Source organism: Phyllobates terribilis, unplaced genomic scaffold, assembly GCF_046119375.1.
Source record: "Phyllobates terribilis strain yellow unplaced genomic scaffold, ASM4611937v1 Scaffold_108__1_contigs__length_5656254, whole genome shotgun sequence".
Taxonomy (NCBI): Eukaryota; Metazoa; Chordata; class Amphibia; order Anura; family Dendrobatidae; genus Phyllobates; species Phyllobates terribilis.
In genome coordinates this window covers 3,232,872-3,245,079 of record NW_027362868.1, presented here as the reverse complement: position 1 = coordinate 3,245,079, position 12,208 = coordinate 3,232,872, and the positions used below count along the sequence as shown (strand labels likewise).

The 12,208-nt window shown below is 43.1% G+C and overlaps 6 non-coding genes across 6 annotated transcripts; all 6 read right to left on the bottom strand.

The window, feature by feature from the left end:
• Nucleotides 1–2,377: 2,377 nt before the first annotated feature.
• On the bottom strand, nt 2,378–2,568 carry LOC141200066 (U2 spliceosomal RNA). The gene has a single exon (XR_012271800.1). It is a non-coding gene; the product is annotated as a U2 spliceosomal RNA (small nuclear RNA).
• A 1,120-nt stretch (nt 2,569–3,688) lies between these two features.
• Nucleotides 3,689–3,879, bottom strand: LOC141200065 (U2 spliceosomal RNA). The gene has a single exon (XR_012271799.1). It is a non-coding gene; the product is annotated as a U2 spliceosomal RNA (small nuclear RNA).
• Nucleotides 3,880–4,998: 1,119 nt separating this feature from the next.
• On the bottom strand, nt 4,999–5,189 carry LOC141200064 (U2 spliceosomal RNA). The gene has a single exon (XR_012271798.1). It is a non-coding gene; the product is annotated as a U2 spliceosomal RNA (small nuclear RNA).
• A 1,121-nt stretch (nt 5,190–6,310) lies between these two features.
• On the bottom strand, nt 6,311–6,501 carry LOC141200063 (U2 spliceosomal RNA). Its single transcript, XR_012271797.1, has one exon. It is a non-coding gene; the product is annotated as a U2 spliceosomal RNA (small nuclear RNA).
• A 1,119-nt stretch (nt 6,502–7,620) lies between these two features.
• Nucleotides 7,621–7,811, bottom strand: LOC141200061 (U2 spliceosomal RNA). The gene has a single exon (XR_012271795.1). It is a non-coding gene; the product is annotated as a U2 spliceosomal RNA (small nuclear RNA).
• A 1,119-nt stretch (nt 7,812–8,930) lies between these two features.
• Nucleotides 8,931–9,119, bottom strand: LOC141200863 (U2 spliceosomal RNA). The gene has a single exon (XR_012272564.1). It is a non-coding gene; the product is annotated as a U2 spliceosomal RNA (small nuclear RNA).
• Nucleotides 9,120–12,208: the final 3,089 nt, after the last annotated feature.

The following is a 12,208-nucleotide window of genomic DNA, read 5'->3' as shown; positions in this document are numbered from 1 at the left end:
GCTGGCGCTCTCTCCCTTAAACAAACTCGACTTCTCCTTTTTCCTTTTCCTCAAAACCTCCACGTCAATGTCAATCTCCTCCTCCTCCTCCTCACCACCAGCCTCCTTAGAAGACTCCTCTCCCATCTCCACTTCAGACTCAGCTGGATTCTCCTCCACCACATGACCATCTGGACTCTCCGACCAATCCTTGAGAACAATGCTATCCCCAGGCGGGTCCCCAGCAGTGTCCTTGGGCGGATCCCCAGAAGGGTTCCCGGGAGGGTCCTTGGATTTGTCTGTTTGTTCTTCAGGACTGGACCGCTTCGGAGGGGCTCCCCCCCGAGCTGCATCTGCATAGCTGAAGGTCTTTTTTCTCAACGGACAATCCCGAAAAGAGTGCCCAGGGATACGGCAGATATTACAGATCATCTGATTTGGGCAGTTCAGAGTGACATGTCCTTTTTGATAGCACTTCTTGCAAAGAGCGTTCTCCTCCTTGCAGCTCTCAAAGGAATGCCCAAAGTCCATACATTTTCTGCAGAAGATAGGCATCCCTGGATAGAAGAGTCTTCCTCTCTCTCTGCCAATCAGGAAGCTCTGAGGCGGATGAATGAGTCCACCAATTCCCAAACCTTCTCTCAGCTTCACGATGAACTTGTATTTTCCGGTCCACAACCTCTCAGAGTTCATGATTTTGTGAGAAAAGTGGACCTCAGAGCAATAGTTATGCAGAAACGCAGCCACATCCTTTTCAGAGACATGCGGATTGCTCATATGAACCACCACAGACTTCTCTTCTGCCAGGCAGAGGGTCACAAAACACAGTCCTTTAAGATCTTCCTCCTGAAGTCTCAGCTTGATCTGATGGTAAAAATTCTGAGATGCCACTTCAGAGGTCAGGGTAAGCACAAAGCGTCCAGGAGCATCTTGAAGTGCCAGAATGTTCTCCCTTTTCACCTGCAGGATCTCAAGCAGGACCTTCCTCACGAAGAAAGACAGGGAGAACTTGTCACGGGCTCGCTCTTCAACTTCAATCTTGAAAGAGTTCTTGATCTTCAAGTCGCCAGCTCCAGCAGAACGGAGAGTAGCCGATGTCGCCATCGCCATATTCAGGTAAGTCGATCGCCTTCTTGGTTCTCTTCAGCACGCACACCCCCTATAGCAGCAGGAGGCTTAAGACAGTAGAACTGCCGATGCCTCAAGGCCGAGGATGCGATAGGCTTTGGAGTCTTCCAGCAACAACACTTGGTCGTAGCCAAAAGGCCGAGAAGCGATAACCAGAATTGGTTTCCGACTACGGTGCCACCCAAGGATTCTGAAAAGTCCATTTGTGGAGATGGCCACCTGGACTCCCGTTAAGAAGACATGCTGTCAACCTCTAGATCCCTCACATGCCTGCACTTTTCGGCTTGCTGCTGCTGCAATCCACGCGTTTTAGATCTGCATAACTCCACCTCTTTTAGCACAGTACCCTCAACCCCCGGCTGTTCCCACCCGCCTCAACACCGTTGGAAGGGAGGAGAACCAATTAAGGCGGGGGGGGGGTGGAACGAGCAGCTGTCTACCCTTAGCAGGAGGGTTGCTGATTAATTACCTCTCCTGCTGCTGCTGCTGCTGGCTGTCCAGCAGCAGACTGAAGGTGGCTGCTGCTGTGCGCAGGTATATAAAGGCTCAGAGCCTATTATGACACGCGCAGCCAGCGTTCCATTGCCACATTCCGTCTACTGCAGGCGGGATACCTGGATGGCTGAATGTCACTGAGAAGCTCACAGAGACCGCCATAAGCAACAGTTTAAAAGAATGCCACAGACTAATCAACCAAACTTTTTGGGTTGGTTTCTCTTTTATAGTCTGCAGGCATTAAATGAAAGAAGTCAGTGTTCCAGCAGAGGGAGACAACGTTTCAGAAAAGGCATTGTAGCAAACCAAAAAAGAAATTTTAAGCGCAGCAGAGTAACCAGCTCACATACCTGTTAGCTCAGGTGAGTTTAAAATGCTGCTGTTGATAACAAGGGCATTTGCTAAATAGATGGTGTGTGTGCAACAATATACTGAAAGGTCAATTATATTGTGCAGCTTATCTCACCACCTGTAGTTATTTAGGTGAAAGCTCCAAAATGCTTGCCTAATATGTCTGTTTATCCAAAAGGAAGTATAGAGGGAGAGCTAGATAGATAGCATTGCATTACATTACATTACATGGCAATGCAATGCACAGTTGCTGAAGTTGAACCAAAATGAGCTTGTCATCTGGCTTCTGCAACTTTTAACATGAAAAATCCAATGAGGAGAAGAAAAGCAAAGCCAAAGAGTCCATCCCAAAATCCGACAAACAAGCAAAATGAACAAAAAGCATTGAATTCAATTCTTTCTGATTTTAGAAACTGCATTAAAGAAGGGGTGCACCGGTCCTGGAGATACTGCAATACCAGGTCAATGCGTGGAGTGGACAGAGCAAGCTCTTTTTCCATCTCCCTGTTCTAAAAATCCATTTAATATATGGTCCCCAGATAGGGGACGTATCAGATATTAAACTGATAAGAACAGATACTACACTTGATCTTAGCCAAAAGGCCGAGAAGCGATAACCAGAATTGGTTTCCGACTACGGTGCCACCCAAGGATTCTGAAAAGTCCATTTGTGGAGATGGCCACCTGGACTCCCGTTAAGAAGACATGCTGTCAACCTCTAGATCCCTCACATGCCTGCACTTTTCGGCTTGCTGCTGCTGCAATCCACGCGTTTTAGATCTGCATAACTCCACCTCTTTTAGCACAGTACCCTCAACCCCCGGCTGTTCCCACCCGCCTCAACACCGTTGGAAGGGAGGAGAACCAATTAAGGCGGGGGGGGGGTGGAACGAGCAGCTGTCTACCCTTAGCAGGAGGGTTGCTGATTAATTACCTCTCCTGCTGCTGCTGCTGCTGGCTATCCAGCAGCAGACTGAAGGTGGCTGCTGCTGTGCGCAGGTATATAAAGGCTCAGAGCCTATTATGACATGCGCAGCCAGCGTTCCATTGCCACATTCCGTCTACTGCAGGCGGGATACCTGGATGGCTGAATGTCACTGAGAAGCTCACAGAGACCGCCATAAGCAACAGTTTAAAAGAATGCCACAGACTAATCAACCAAACTTTTTGGGTTGGTTTCTCTTTTATAGTCTGCAGGCATTAAATGAAAGAAGTCAGTGTTCCAGCAGAGGGAGACAACGTTTCAGAAAAGGCATTGTAGCAAACCAAAAAAGAAATTTTAAGCGCAGCAGAGTAACCAGCTCACATACCTGTTAGCTCAGGTGAGTTTAAAAGGCTGCTGTTGATAACAAGGGCATTTGCTAAATAGATGGTGTGTGTGCAACAATATACTGAAAGGTCAATTATATTGTGCAGCTTATCTCACCACCTGTAGTTATTTAGGTGAAAGCTCCAAAATGCTTGCCTAATATGTCTGTTTATCCAAAAGGAAGTATAGAGGGAGAGCTAGATAGATAGCATTGCATTACATTACATTACATGGCAATGCAATGCACAGTTGCTGAAGTTGAACCAAAATGAGCTTGTCATCTGGCTTCTGCAACTTTTAACATGAAAAATCCAATGAGGAGAAGAAAAGCAAAGCCAAAGAGTCCATCCCAAAATCCGACAAACAAGCAAAATGAACAAAAAGCATTGAATTCAATTCTTTCTGATTTTAGAAACTGCATTAAAGAAGGGGTGCACCGGTCCTGGAGATACTGCAATACCAGGTCAATGCGTGGAGTGGACAGAGCAAGCTCTTTTTCCATCTCCCTGTTCTAAAAATCCATTTAATATATGGTCCCCAGATAGGGGACGTATCAGATATTAAACTGATAAGAACAGATACTACACTTGATCTTAGCCAAAAGGCCGAGAAGCGATAACCAGAATTGGTTTCCGACTACGGTGCCACCCAAGGATTCTGAAAAGTCCATTTGTGGAGATGGCCACCTGGACTCCCGTTAAGAAGACATGCTGTCAACCTCTAGATCCCTCACATGCCTGCACTTTTCGGCTTGCTGCTGCTGCAATCCACGCGTTTTAGATCTGCATAACTCCACCTCTTTTAGCACAGTACCCTCAACCCCCGGCTGTTCCCACCCGCCTCAACACCGTTGAAAGGGCGGAGAACCAATTAAGGCGGGGGGGGGGGGAACGAGCAGCTGTCTACCCTTAGCAAGAGGGTTGCTGATTAATTACCTCTCCTGCTGCTGCTGCTGCTGGCTGTCCAGCAGCAGACTGAAGGTGGCTGCTGCTGTGCGCAGGTATATAAAGGCTCAGAGCCTATTATGACACGCGCAGCCAGCGTTCCATTGCCACATTCCGTCTACTGCAGGCGGGATACCTGGATGGCTGAATGTCACTGAGAAGCTCACAGAGACCGCCATAAGCAACAGTTTAAAAGAATGCCACAGACTAATCAACCAAACTTTTTGGGTTGGTTTCTCTTTTATAGTCTGCAGGCATTAAATGAAAGAAGTCAGTGTTCCAGCAGAGGGAGACAACGTTTCAGAAAAGGCATTGTAGCAAACCAAAAAAGAAATTTTAAGCGCAGCAGAGTAACCAGCTCACATACCTGATAGCTCAGGTGAGTTTAAAAGGCTGCTGTTGATAACAAGGGCATTTGCTAAATAGATGGTGTGTGTGCAACAATATACTGAAAGGTCAATTATATTGTGCAGCTTATCTCACCACCTGTAGTTATTTAGGTGAAAGCTCCAAAATGCTTGCCTAATATGTCTGTTTATCCAAAAGGAAGTATAGAGGGAGAGCTAGATAGATAGCATTGCATTACATTACATTACATGGCAATGCAATGCACAGTTGCTGAAGTTGAACCAAAATGAGCTTGTCATCTGGCTTCTGCAACTTTTAACATGAAAAATCCAATGAGGAGAAGAAAAGCAAAGCCAAAGAGTCCATCCCAAAATCCGACAAACAAGCAAAATGAACAAAAAGCATTGAATTCAATTCTTTCTGATTTTAGAAACTGCATTAAAGAAGGGGTGCACCGGTCCTGGAGATACTGCAATACCAGGTCAATGCGTGGAGTGGACAGAGCAAGCTCTTTTTCCATCTCCCTGTTCTAAAAATCCATTTAATATATGGTCCCCAGATAGGGGACGTATCAGATATTAAACTGATAAGAACAGATACTACACTTGATCTTAGCCAAAAGGCCGAGAAGCGATAACCAGAATTGGTTTCCGACTACGGTGCCACCCAAGGATTCTGAAAAGTCCATTTGTGGAGATGGCCACCTGGACTCCCGTTAAGAAGACATGCTGTCAACCTCTAGATCCCTCACATGCCTGCACTTTTCGGCTTGCTGCTGCTGCAATCCACGCGTTTTAGATCTGCATAACTCCACCTCTTTTAGCACAGTACCCTCAAAGCCCGGCTGTTCCCACCCGCCTCAACACCGTTGGAAGGGAGGAGAACCAATTAAGGCGGGGGGGGGGGTGGAACGAGCAGCTGTCTACCCTTAGCAGGAGGGTTGCTGATTAATTACCTCTCCTGCTGCTGCTGCTGCTGGCTGTCCAGCAGCAGACTGAAGGTGGCTGCTGCTGTGCGCAGGTATATAAAGGCTCAGAGCCTATTATGACACGCGCAGCCAGCGTTCCATTGCCACATTCCGTCTACTGCAGGCGGGATACCTGGATGGCTGAATGTCACTGAGAAGCTCACAGAGACCGCCATAAGCAACAGTTTAAAAGAATGCCACAGACTAATCAACCAAACTTTTTGGGTTGGTTTCTCTTTTATAGTCTGCAGGCATTAAATGAAAGAAGTCAGTGTTCCAGCAGAGGGAGACAACGTTTCAGAAAAGGCATTGTAGCAAACCAAAAAAGAAATTTTAAGCGCAGCAGAGTAACCAGCTCACATACCTGTTAGCTCAGGTGAGTTTAAAAGGCTGCTGTTGATAACAAGGGCATTTGCTAAATAGATGGTGTGTGTGCAACAATATACTGAAAGGTCAATTATATTGTGCAGCTTATCTCACCACCTGTAGTTATTTAGGTGAAAGCTCCAAAATGCTTGCCTAATATGTCTGTTTATCCAAAAGGAAGTATAGAGGGAGAGCTAGATAGATAGCATTGCATTACATTACATTACATGGCAATGCAATGCACAGTTGCTGAAGTTGAACCAAAATGAGCTTGTCATCTTTCTTCTGCAACTTTTAACATGAAAAATCCAATGAGGAGAAGAAAAGCAAAGCCAAAGAGTCCATCCCAAAATCCGACAAACAAGCAAAATGAACAAAAAGCATTGAATTCAATTCTTTCTGATTTTAGAAACTGCATTAAAGAAGGGGTGCACCGGTCCTGGAGATACTGCAATACCAGGTCAATGCGTGGAGTGGACAGAGCAAGCTCTTTTTCCATCTCCCTGTTCTAAAAATCCATTTAATATATGGTCCCCAGATAGGGGACGTATCAGATATTAAACTGATAAGAACAGATACTACACTTGATCTTAGCCAAAAGGCCGAGAAGCGATAACCAGAATTGGTTTCCGACTACGGTGCCACCCAAGGATTCTGAAAAGTCCATTTGTGGAGATGGCCACCTGGACTCCCGTTAAGAAGACATGCTGTCAACCTCTAGATCCCTCACATGCCTGCACTTTTCGTCTTGCTGCTGCTGCAATCCACGCGTTTTAGATCTGCATAACTCCACCTCTTTTAGCACAGTACCCTCAACCCCCGGCTGTTCCCACCCGCCTCAACACCGTTGGAAGGGAGGAGAACCAATTAAGGCGGGGGGGGGTGGAACGAGCAGCTGTCTACCCTTAGCAGGAGGGTTGCTGATTAATTACCTCTCCTGCTGCTGCTGCTGCTGGCTGTCCAGCAGCAGACTGAAGGTGGCTGCTGCTGTGCGCAGGTATATAAAGGCTCAGAGCCTATTATGACACGCGCAGCCAGCGTTCCATTGCCACATTCCGTCTACTGCAGGCGGGATACCTGGATGGCTGAATGTCACTGAGAAGCTCACAGAGACCGCCATAAGCAACAGTTTAAAAGAATGCCACAGACTAATCAACCAAACTTTTTGGGTTGGTTTCTCTTTTATAGTCTGCAGGCATTAAATGAAAGAAGTCAGTGTTCCAGCAGAGGGAGACAACGTTTCAGAAAAGGCATTGTAGCAAACCAAAAAAGAAATTTTAAGCGCAGCAGAGTAACCAGCTCACATACCTGTTAGCTCAGGTGAGTTTAAAAGGCTGCTGTTGATAACAAGGGCATTTGCTAAATAGATGGTGTGTGTGCAACAATATACTGAAAGGTCAATTATATTGTGCAGCTTATCTCACCACCTGTAGTTATTTAGGTGAAAGCTCCAAAATGCTTGCCTAATATGTCTGTTTATCCAAAAGGAAGTATAGAGGGAGAGCTAGATAGATAGCATTTCATTACATTACATTACATGGCAATGCAATGCACAGTTGCTGAAGTTGAACCAAAATGAGCTTGTCATCTTTCTTCTGCAACTTTTAACATGAAAAATCCAATGAGGAGAAGAAAAGCAAAGCCAAAGAGTCCATCCCAAAATCCGACAAACAAGCAAAATGAACAAAAAGCATTGAATTCAATTCTTTCTGATTTTAGAAACTGCATTAAAGAAGGGGTGCACCGGTCCTGGAGATACTGCAATACCAGGTCAATGCGTGGAGTGGACAGAGCAAGCTCTTTTTCCATCTCCCTGTTCTAAAAATCCATTTAATATATGGTCCCCAGATAGGGGACGTATCAGATATTAAACTGATAAGAACAGATACTACACTTGATCTTAGCCAAAAGGCCGAGAAGCGATAACCAGAATTGGTTTCCGACTACGGTGCCACCCAAGGATTCTGAAAAGTCCATTTGTGGAGATGGCCACCTGGACTCCCGTTAAGAAGACATGCTGTCAACCTCTAGATCCCTCACATGCCTGCACTTTTCGTCTTGCTGCTGCTGCAATCCACGCGTTTTAGATCTGCATAACTCCACCTCTTTTAGCACAGTACCCTCAACCCCCGGCTGTTCCCACCCGCCTCAACACCGTTGGAAGGGAGGAGAACCAATTAAGGCGGGGGGGGGTGGAACGAGCAGCTGTCTACCCTTAGCAGGAGGGTTGCTGATTAATTACCTCTCCTGCTGCTGCTGCTGCTGGCTGTCCAGCAGCAGACTGAAGGTGGCTGCTGCTGTGCGCAGGTATATAAAGGCTCAGAGCCTATTATGACACGCGCAGCCAGCGTTCCATTGCCACATTCCGTCTACTGCAGGCGGGATACCTGGATGGCTGAATGTCACTGAGAAGCTCACAGAGACCGCCATAAGCAACAGTTTAAAAGAATGCCACAGACTAATCAACCAAACTTTTTGGGTTGGTTTCTCTTTTATAGTCTGCAGGCATTAAATGAAAGAAGTCAGTGTTCCAGCAGAGGGAGACAACGTTTCAGAAAAGGCATTGTAGCAAACCAAAAAAGAAATTTTAAGCGCAGCAGAGTAACCAGCTCACATACCTGTTAGCTCAGGTGAGTTTAAAAGGCTGCTGTTGATAACAAGGGCATTTGCTAAATAGATGGTGTGTGTGCAACAATATACTGAAAGGTCAATTATATTGTGCAGCTTATCTCACCACCTGTAGTTATTTAGGTGAAAGCTCCAAAACGCTTGCCTAATATGTCTGTTTATCCAAAAGGAAGTATAGAGGGAGAGCTAGATAGATAGCATTGCATTACATTACATTACATGGCAATGCAATGCACAGTTGCTGAAGTTGAACCAAAATGAGCTTGTCATCTGGCTTCTGCAACTTTTAACATGAAAAATCCAATGAGGAGAAGAAAAGCAAAGCCAAAGAGTCCATCCCAAAATCCGACAAACAAGCAAAATGAACAAAAAGCATTGAATTCAATTCTTTCTGATTTTAGAAACTGCATTAAAGAAGGGGTGCACCGGTCCTGGAGATACTGCAATACCAGGTCAATGCGTGGAGTGGACAGAGCAAGCTCTTTTTCCATCTCCCTGTTCTAAAAATCCATTTAATATATGGTCCCCAGATAGGGGACGTATCAGATATTAAACTGATAAGAACAGATAAGGTTTCAACGCAATTTTATTGATTCAAAAGTATATTTACAAAGGTTTTAAAAAAGAACATTTATAACATTACAATAAAATGATAAAACATGATAATAATCAATTCAAGTTTTTTGTAAAAACACAATTTACCATCATAAAACCATTGTAACAATTAAGAATATCATAATTACAGATGTACTTGGGTTTATTTAATTACCACTAATTGTGTTCCATAATTGTACACACCACATAGAAGCCGCTTCTTTTGCTCCATACAGTTTTTTATCTCTGAGATAGTAAATATACATTTCACTTAAAGCAATTTTTATACAGTCTGTTGAATCAATATGATCATGTTTGAAGAGTAAAATATTTCTAACTTTCCACATGGCATTTTTAAAACAATTAATAATAATCCAGGCAACTCGGAATTGTTTAAAATTTGGACACTTAAAAAGACCATAAAAGACATAAAAGTGATTAAAATCTTTCAGGCCACATGCCCATTTTAAAAGTGGGCCTACCTTTCTCCAAACCTCCTGTGCAAAAGGACAATTCCAAAAGAGATGCAATACAGACTCACTTTCCCCGCATATATCTCTTGGACATTTGGCTCTCGCCACCAGCCCCCGCCTATGTTGAAACTCACGGGTAGGGAGGCACTGGTGGACGATAGCCCAGGCAAGGTCCTTGTGTACATTTGCAAGATATTTCCCGTACACATTTCGCCACACCGTTTTGGACCTTGCCTGTGAAAAATTGGAGACAGGAATTGTGTCCTCAGAGTGTCTGCAAGCAATAGATACCTTCCTTTGGTCCCCCAATATATCAGGCTCCAATTCCTGGAGACCTAAAAGCCTGACCGTTTTCTCAAGTATCACATACTGTTTAGGTGGGCACAGGAGCACAGGAGAACTTAAAGGTAGGCTAAACCACCTTTTAAAAATCATTCCTGCTGCATATTTTAAAAAATAACTAAAAATGCCATCAGATTTAAAAACCTTAAAACAGAAGCAGAAATACTTTATATGGAAAAAGGTAAAAAAATTGGGTACATCTTTACCTCCATTAGATTTACATTTGTACATCAGATCTCTTTTTAACTTTTCCATTTTTGAACCCCATAAAAACATAAAAACAATTCTTGTTACTTTCTTGATTTGTAAATTGGAAGGGGGAAACACCATTGCAACATACAACATAATGGGAATTAAAACGGCTTTAATAATTAAAATTTTACCTTCCATACTAAGGTTCCTTAAATTCCACAATGAGATCTTTTTTTCAATTTTATCCATTGCAGAGTCCCAGTTAGGGTCCCCCTCATTGTCTTGGTTAAAAATAATTCCTAAAATTTTTATGTGATTTTTCTGTATCACTATCCCAGGGGTCAAAGAGGAGTCCCATCCCCCCACATTAAAACAGTCACATTTATCTATATTTAATTTAAAACCTGAGGCTTCACAGAAAAATTGTGTGTTTCTCAATACCCTCCTCAGTGATGTGGAATCTGGACATAGTATGGTAACATCATCCATGTAACTTAGGGCTTTAAGTTGCATACCCCTACTCCCGGGAATAGGTACCCCTTTAATTACTTTATCTTTTCTCAGTATGGTTAATAGTGGTTCCATAACACAGATAAAGAGCAGTGGTGAGAGAGGGCACCCTTGTTTCACCCCTGATAATAGAGGAACCCCCTTCGTTAAAAACCCATTTACAGAAATTTGACTAAAACAAGAATGATATAAAAGCATAATGCGGGTTAAAATTTTCTCTGGAAATGCCATTTTTTTAAGAACCATAAAAAGAAATTCATGCGATACCCTGTCAAAAGCTTTTTCAAAGTCTAAGGATAAAATAGCAAGGTTTTGACTTCTCTCTTTTGAATACCATATGGTATCCCTAATTATGTTGAGGGACTCAGCTATGGTTCTTCCGGGAACACCACATACCTGGTTAGGGTGAATTAATTTGGCTATAAAGGGTTTTAAACGGACTGCAATAAGTTTAGCTAAAATTTTATAATCAAGGTTTAAAAGCGTAATAGGCCGCCAGTTTTTAAGTTGGCTCCTATCCCCTTTTTTATATATTAAAGATACCAGACCTCTCCTCCAAGATGGGGGTAATTTATTAGTATTAAAAGCTTCTTTAAACAATAAAAACATATCGTTCTTTAAAATTCCCCAAAAAGTCAGATAAAACTCAATCGGTAGACCGTCTTCCCCAGGGGCTTTCCCACTGGAGAAACTTTTAAAAATCTGTAAAAGTTCCTCACTGGTGAGATCCCTAGATAAAATACCCTGGTCTAAAATATCTAACTTAAAATCAAGGGAATTAATAGCATACTCTAAAAAGGATGGATCTATAACTTTAGTGTTAAAAAGAAGTTGATAAAAATTAAAAGCTTTTCCTAACATACCCTTAATATCATTTTCACCTTCAAGATTTAGGATTGCATCCCTCCTCCCCATTACCTTTTTGAAGAAGAATTGGGAGCATTTCTCTCCTTCCTCCAGGTGATGTACATGGGAGTTAAAAATTATTTGTTTTCCTTTTTCATTAAGAGCATTTTTTATTTCAGACTTAAGATTTGCAATATCATCATCCACATCAATACCAACTTCTTTTAGTTTAAAGAGTACTTGTAATCTCATATTAAAAACATAAAACCACTGCTTTTTCTTTTTTGCTTTCATTTTCCCTGCCTTAATAAAAAATAATTTAATCTTAGGTTTAATGCTCTCCCACCAATCCAGCATCGAGGCGCGGGGGTCTCTCTTTGATTGCCAGCACTGGTAGGCCTGCACAAACCTCTTTTGAATATCAATATCCTCTAGGAGAGTTGTATTTAATCTCCATGGGCCTCTTGAGGTATTTTGTTCCCCTGCTAACTCTAAAAACACAGATAAAACTTTATGATCAGAGAATAAATTAGATAAAAGAAAACATTTACAAGGTTTAAAGGCAGTAGAAGCAAATATGAAATCAATTCTAGAAGAAACTCTTCCATTGGACCATGTAACACCTGGATCCGCCGGCAAGAGCTCCTTCCAGCAGTCCTGTAATCTAAAATCATCAATTAAACTTTTCAACAAATAGGAGGTACGGTCTTTACGATTCACATCCCCACCCTGCCGG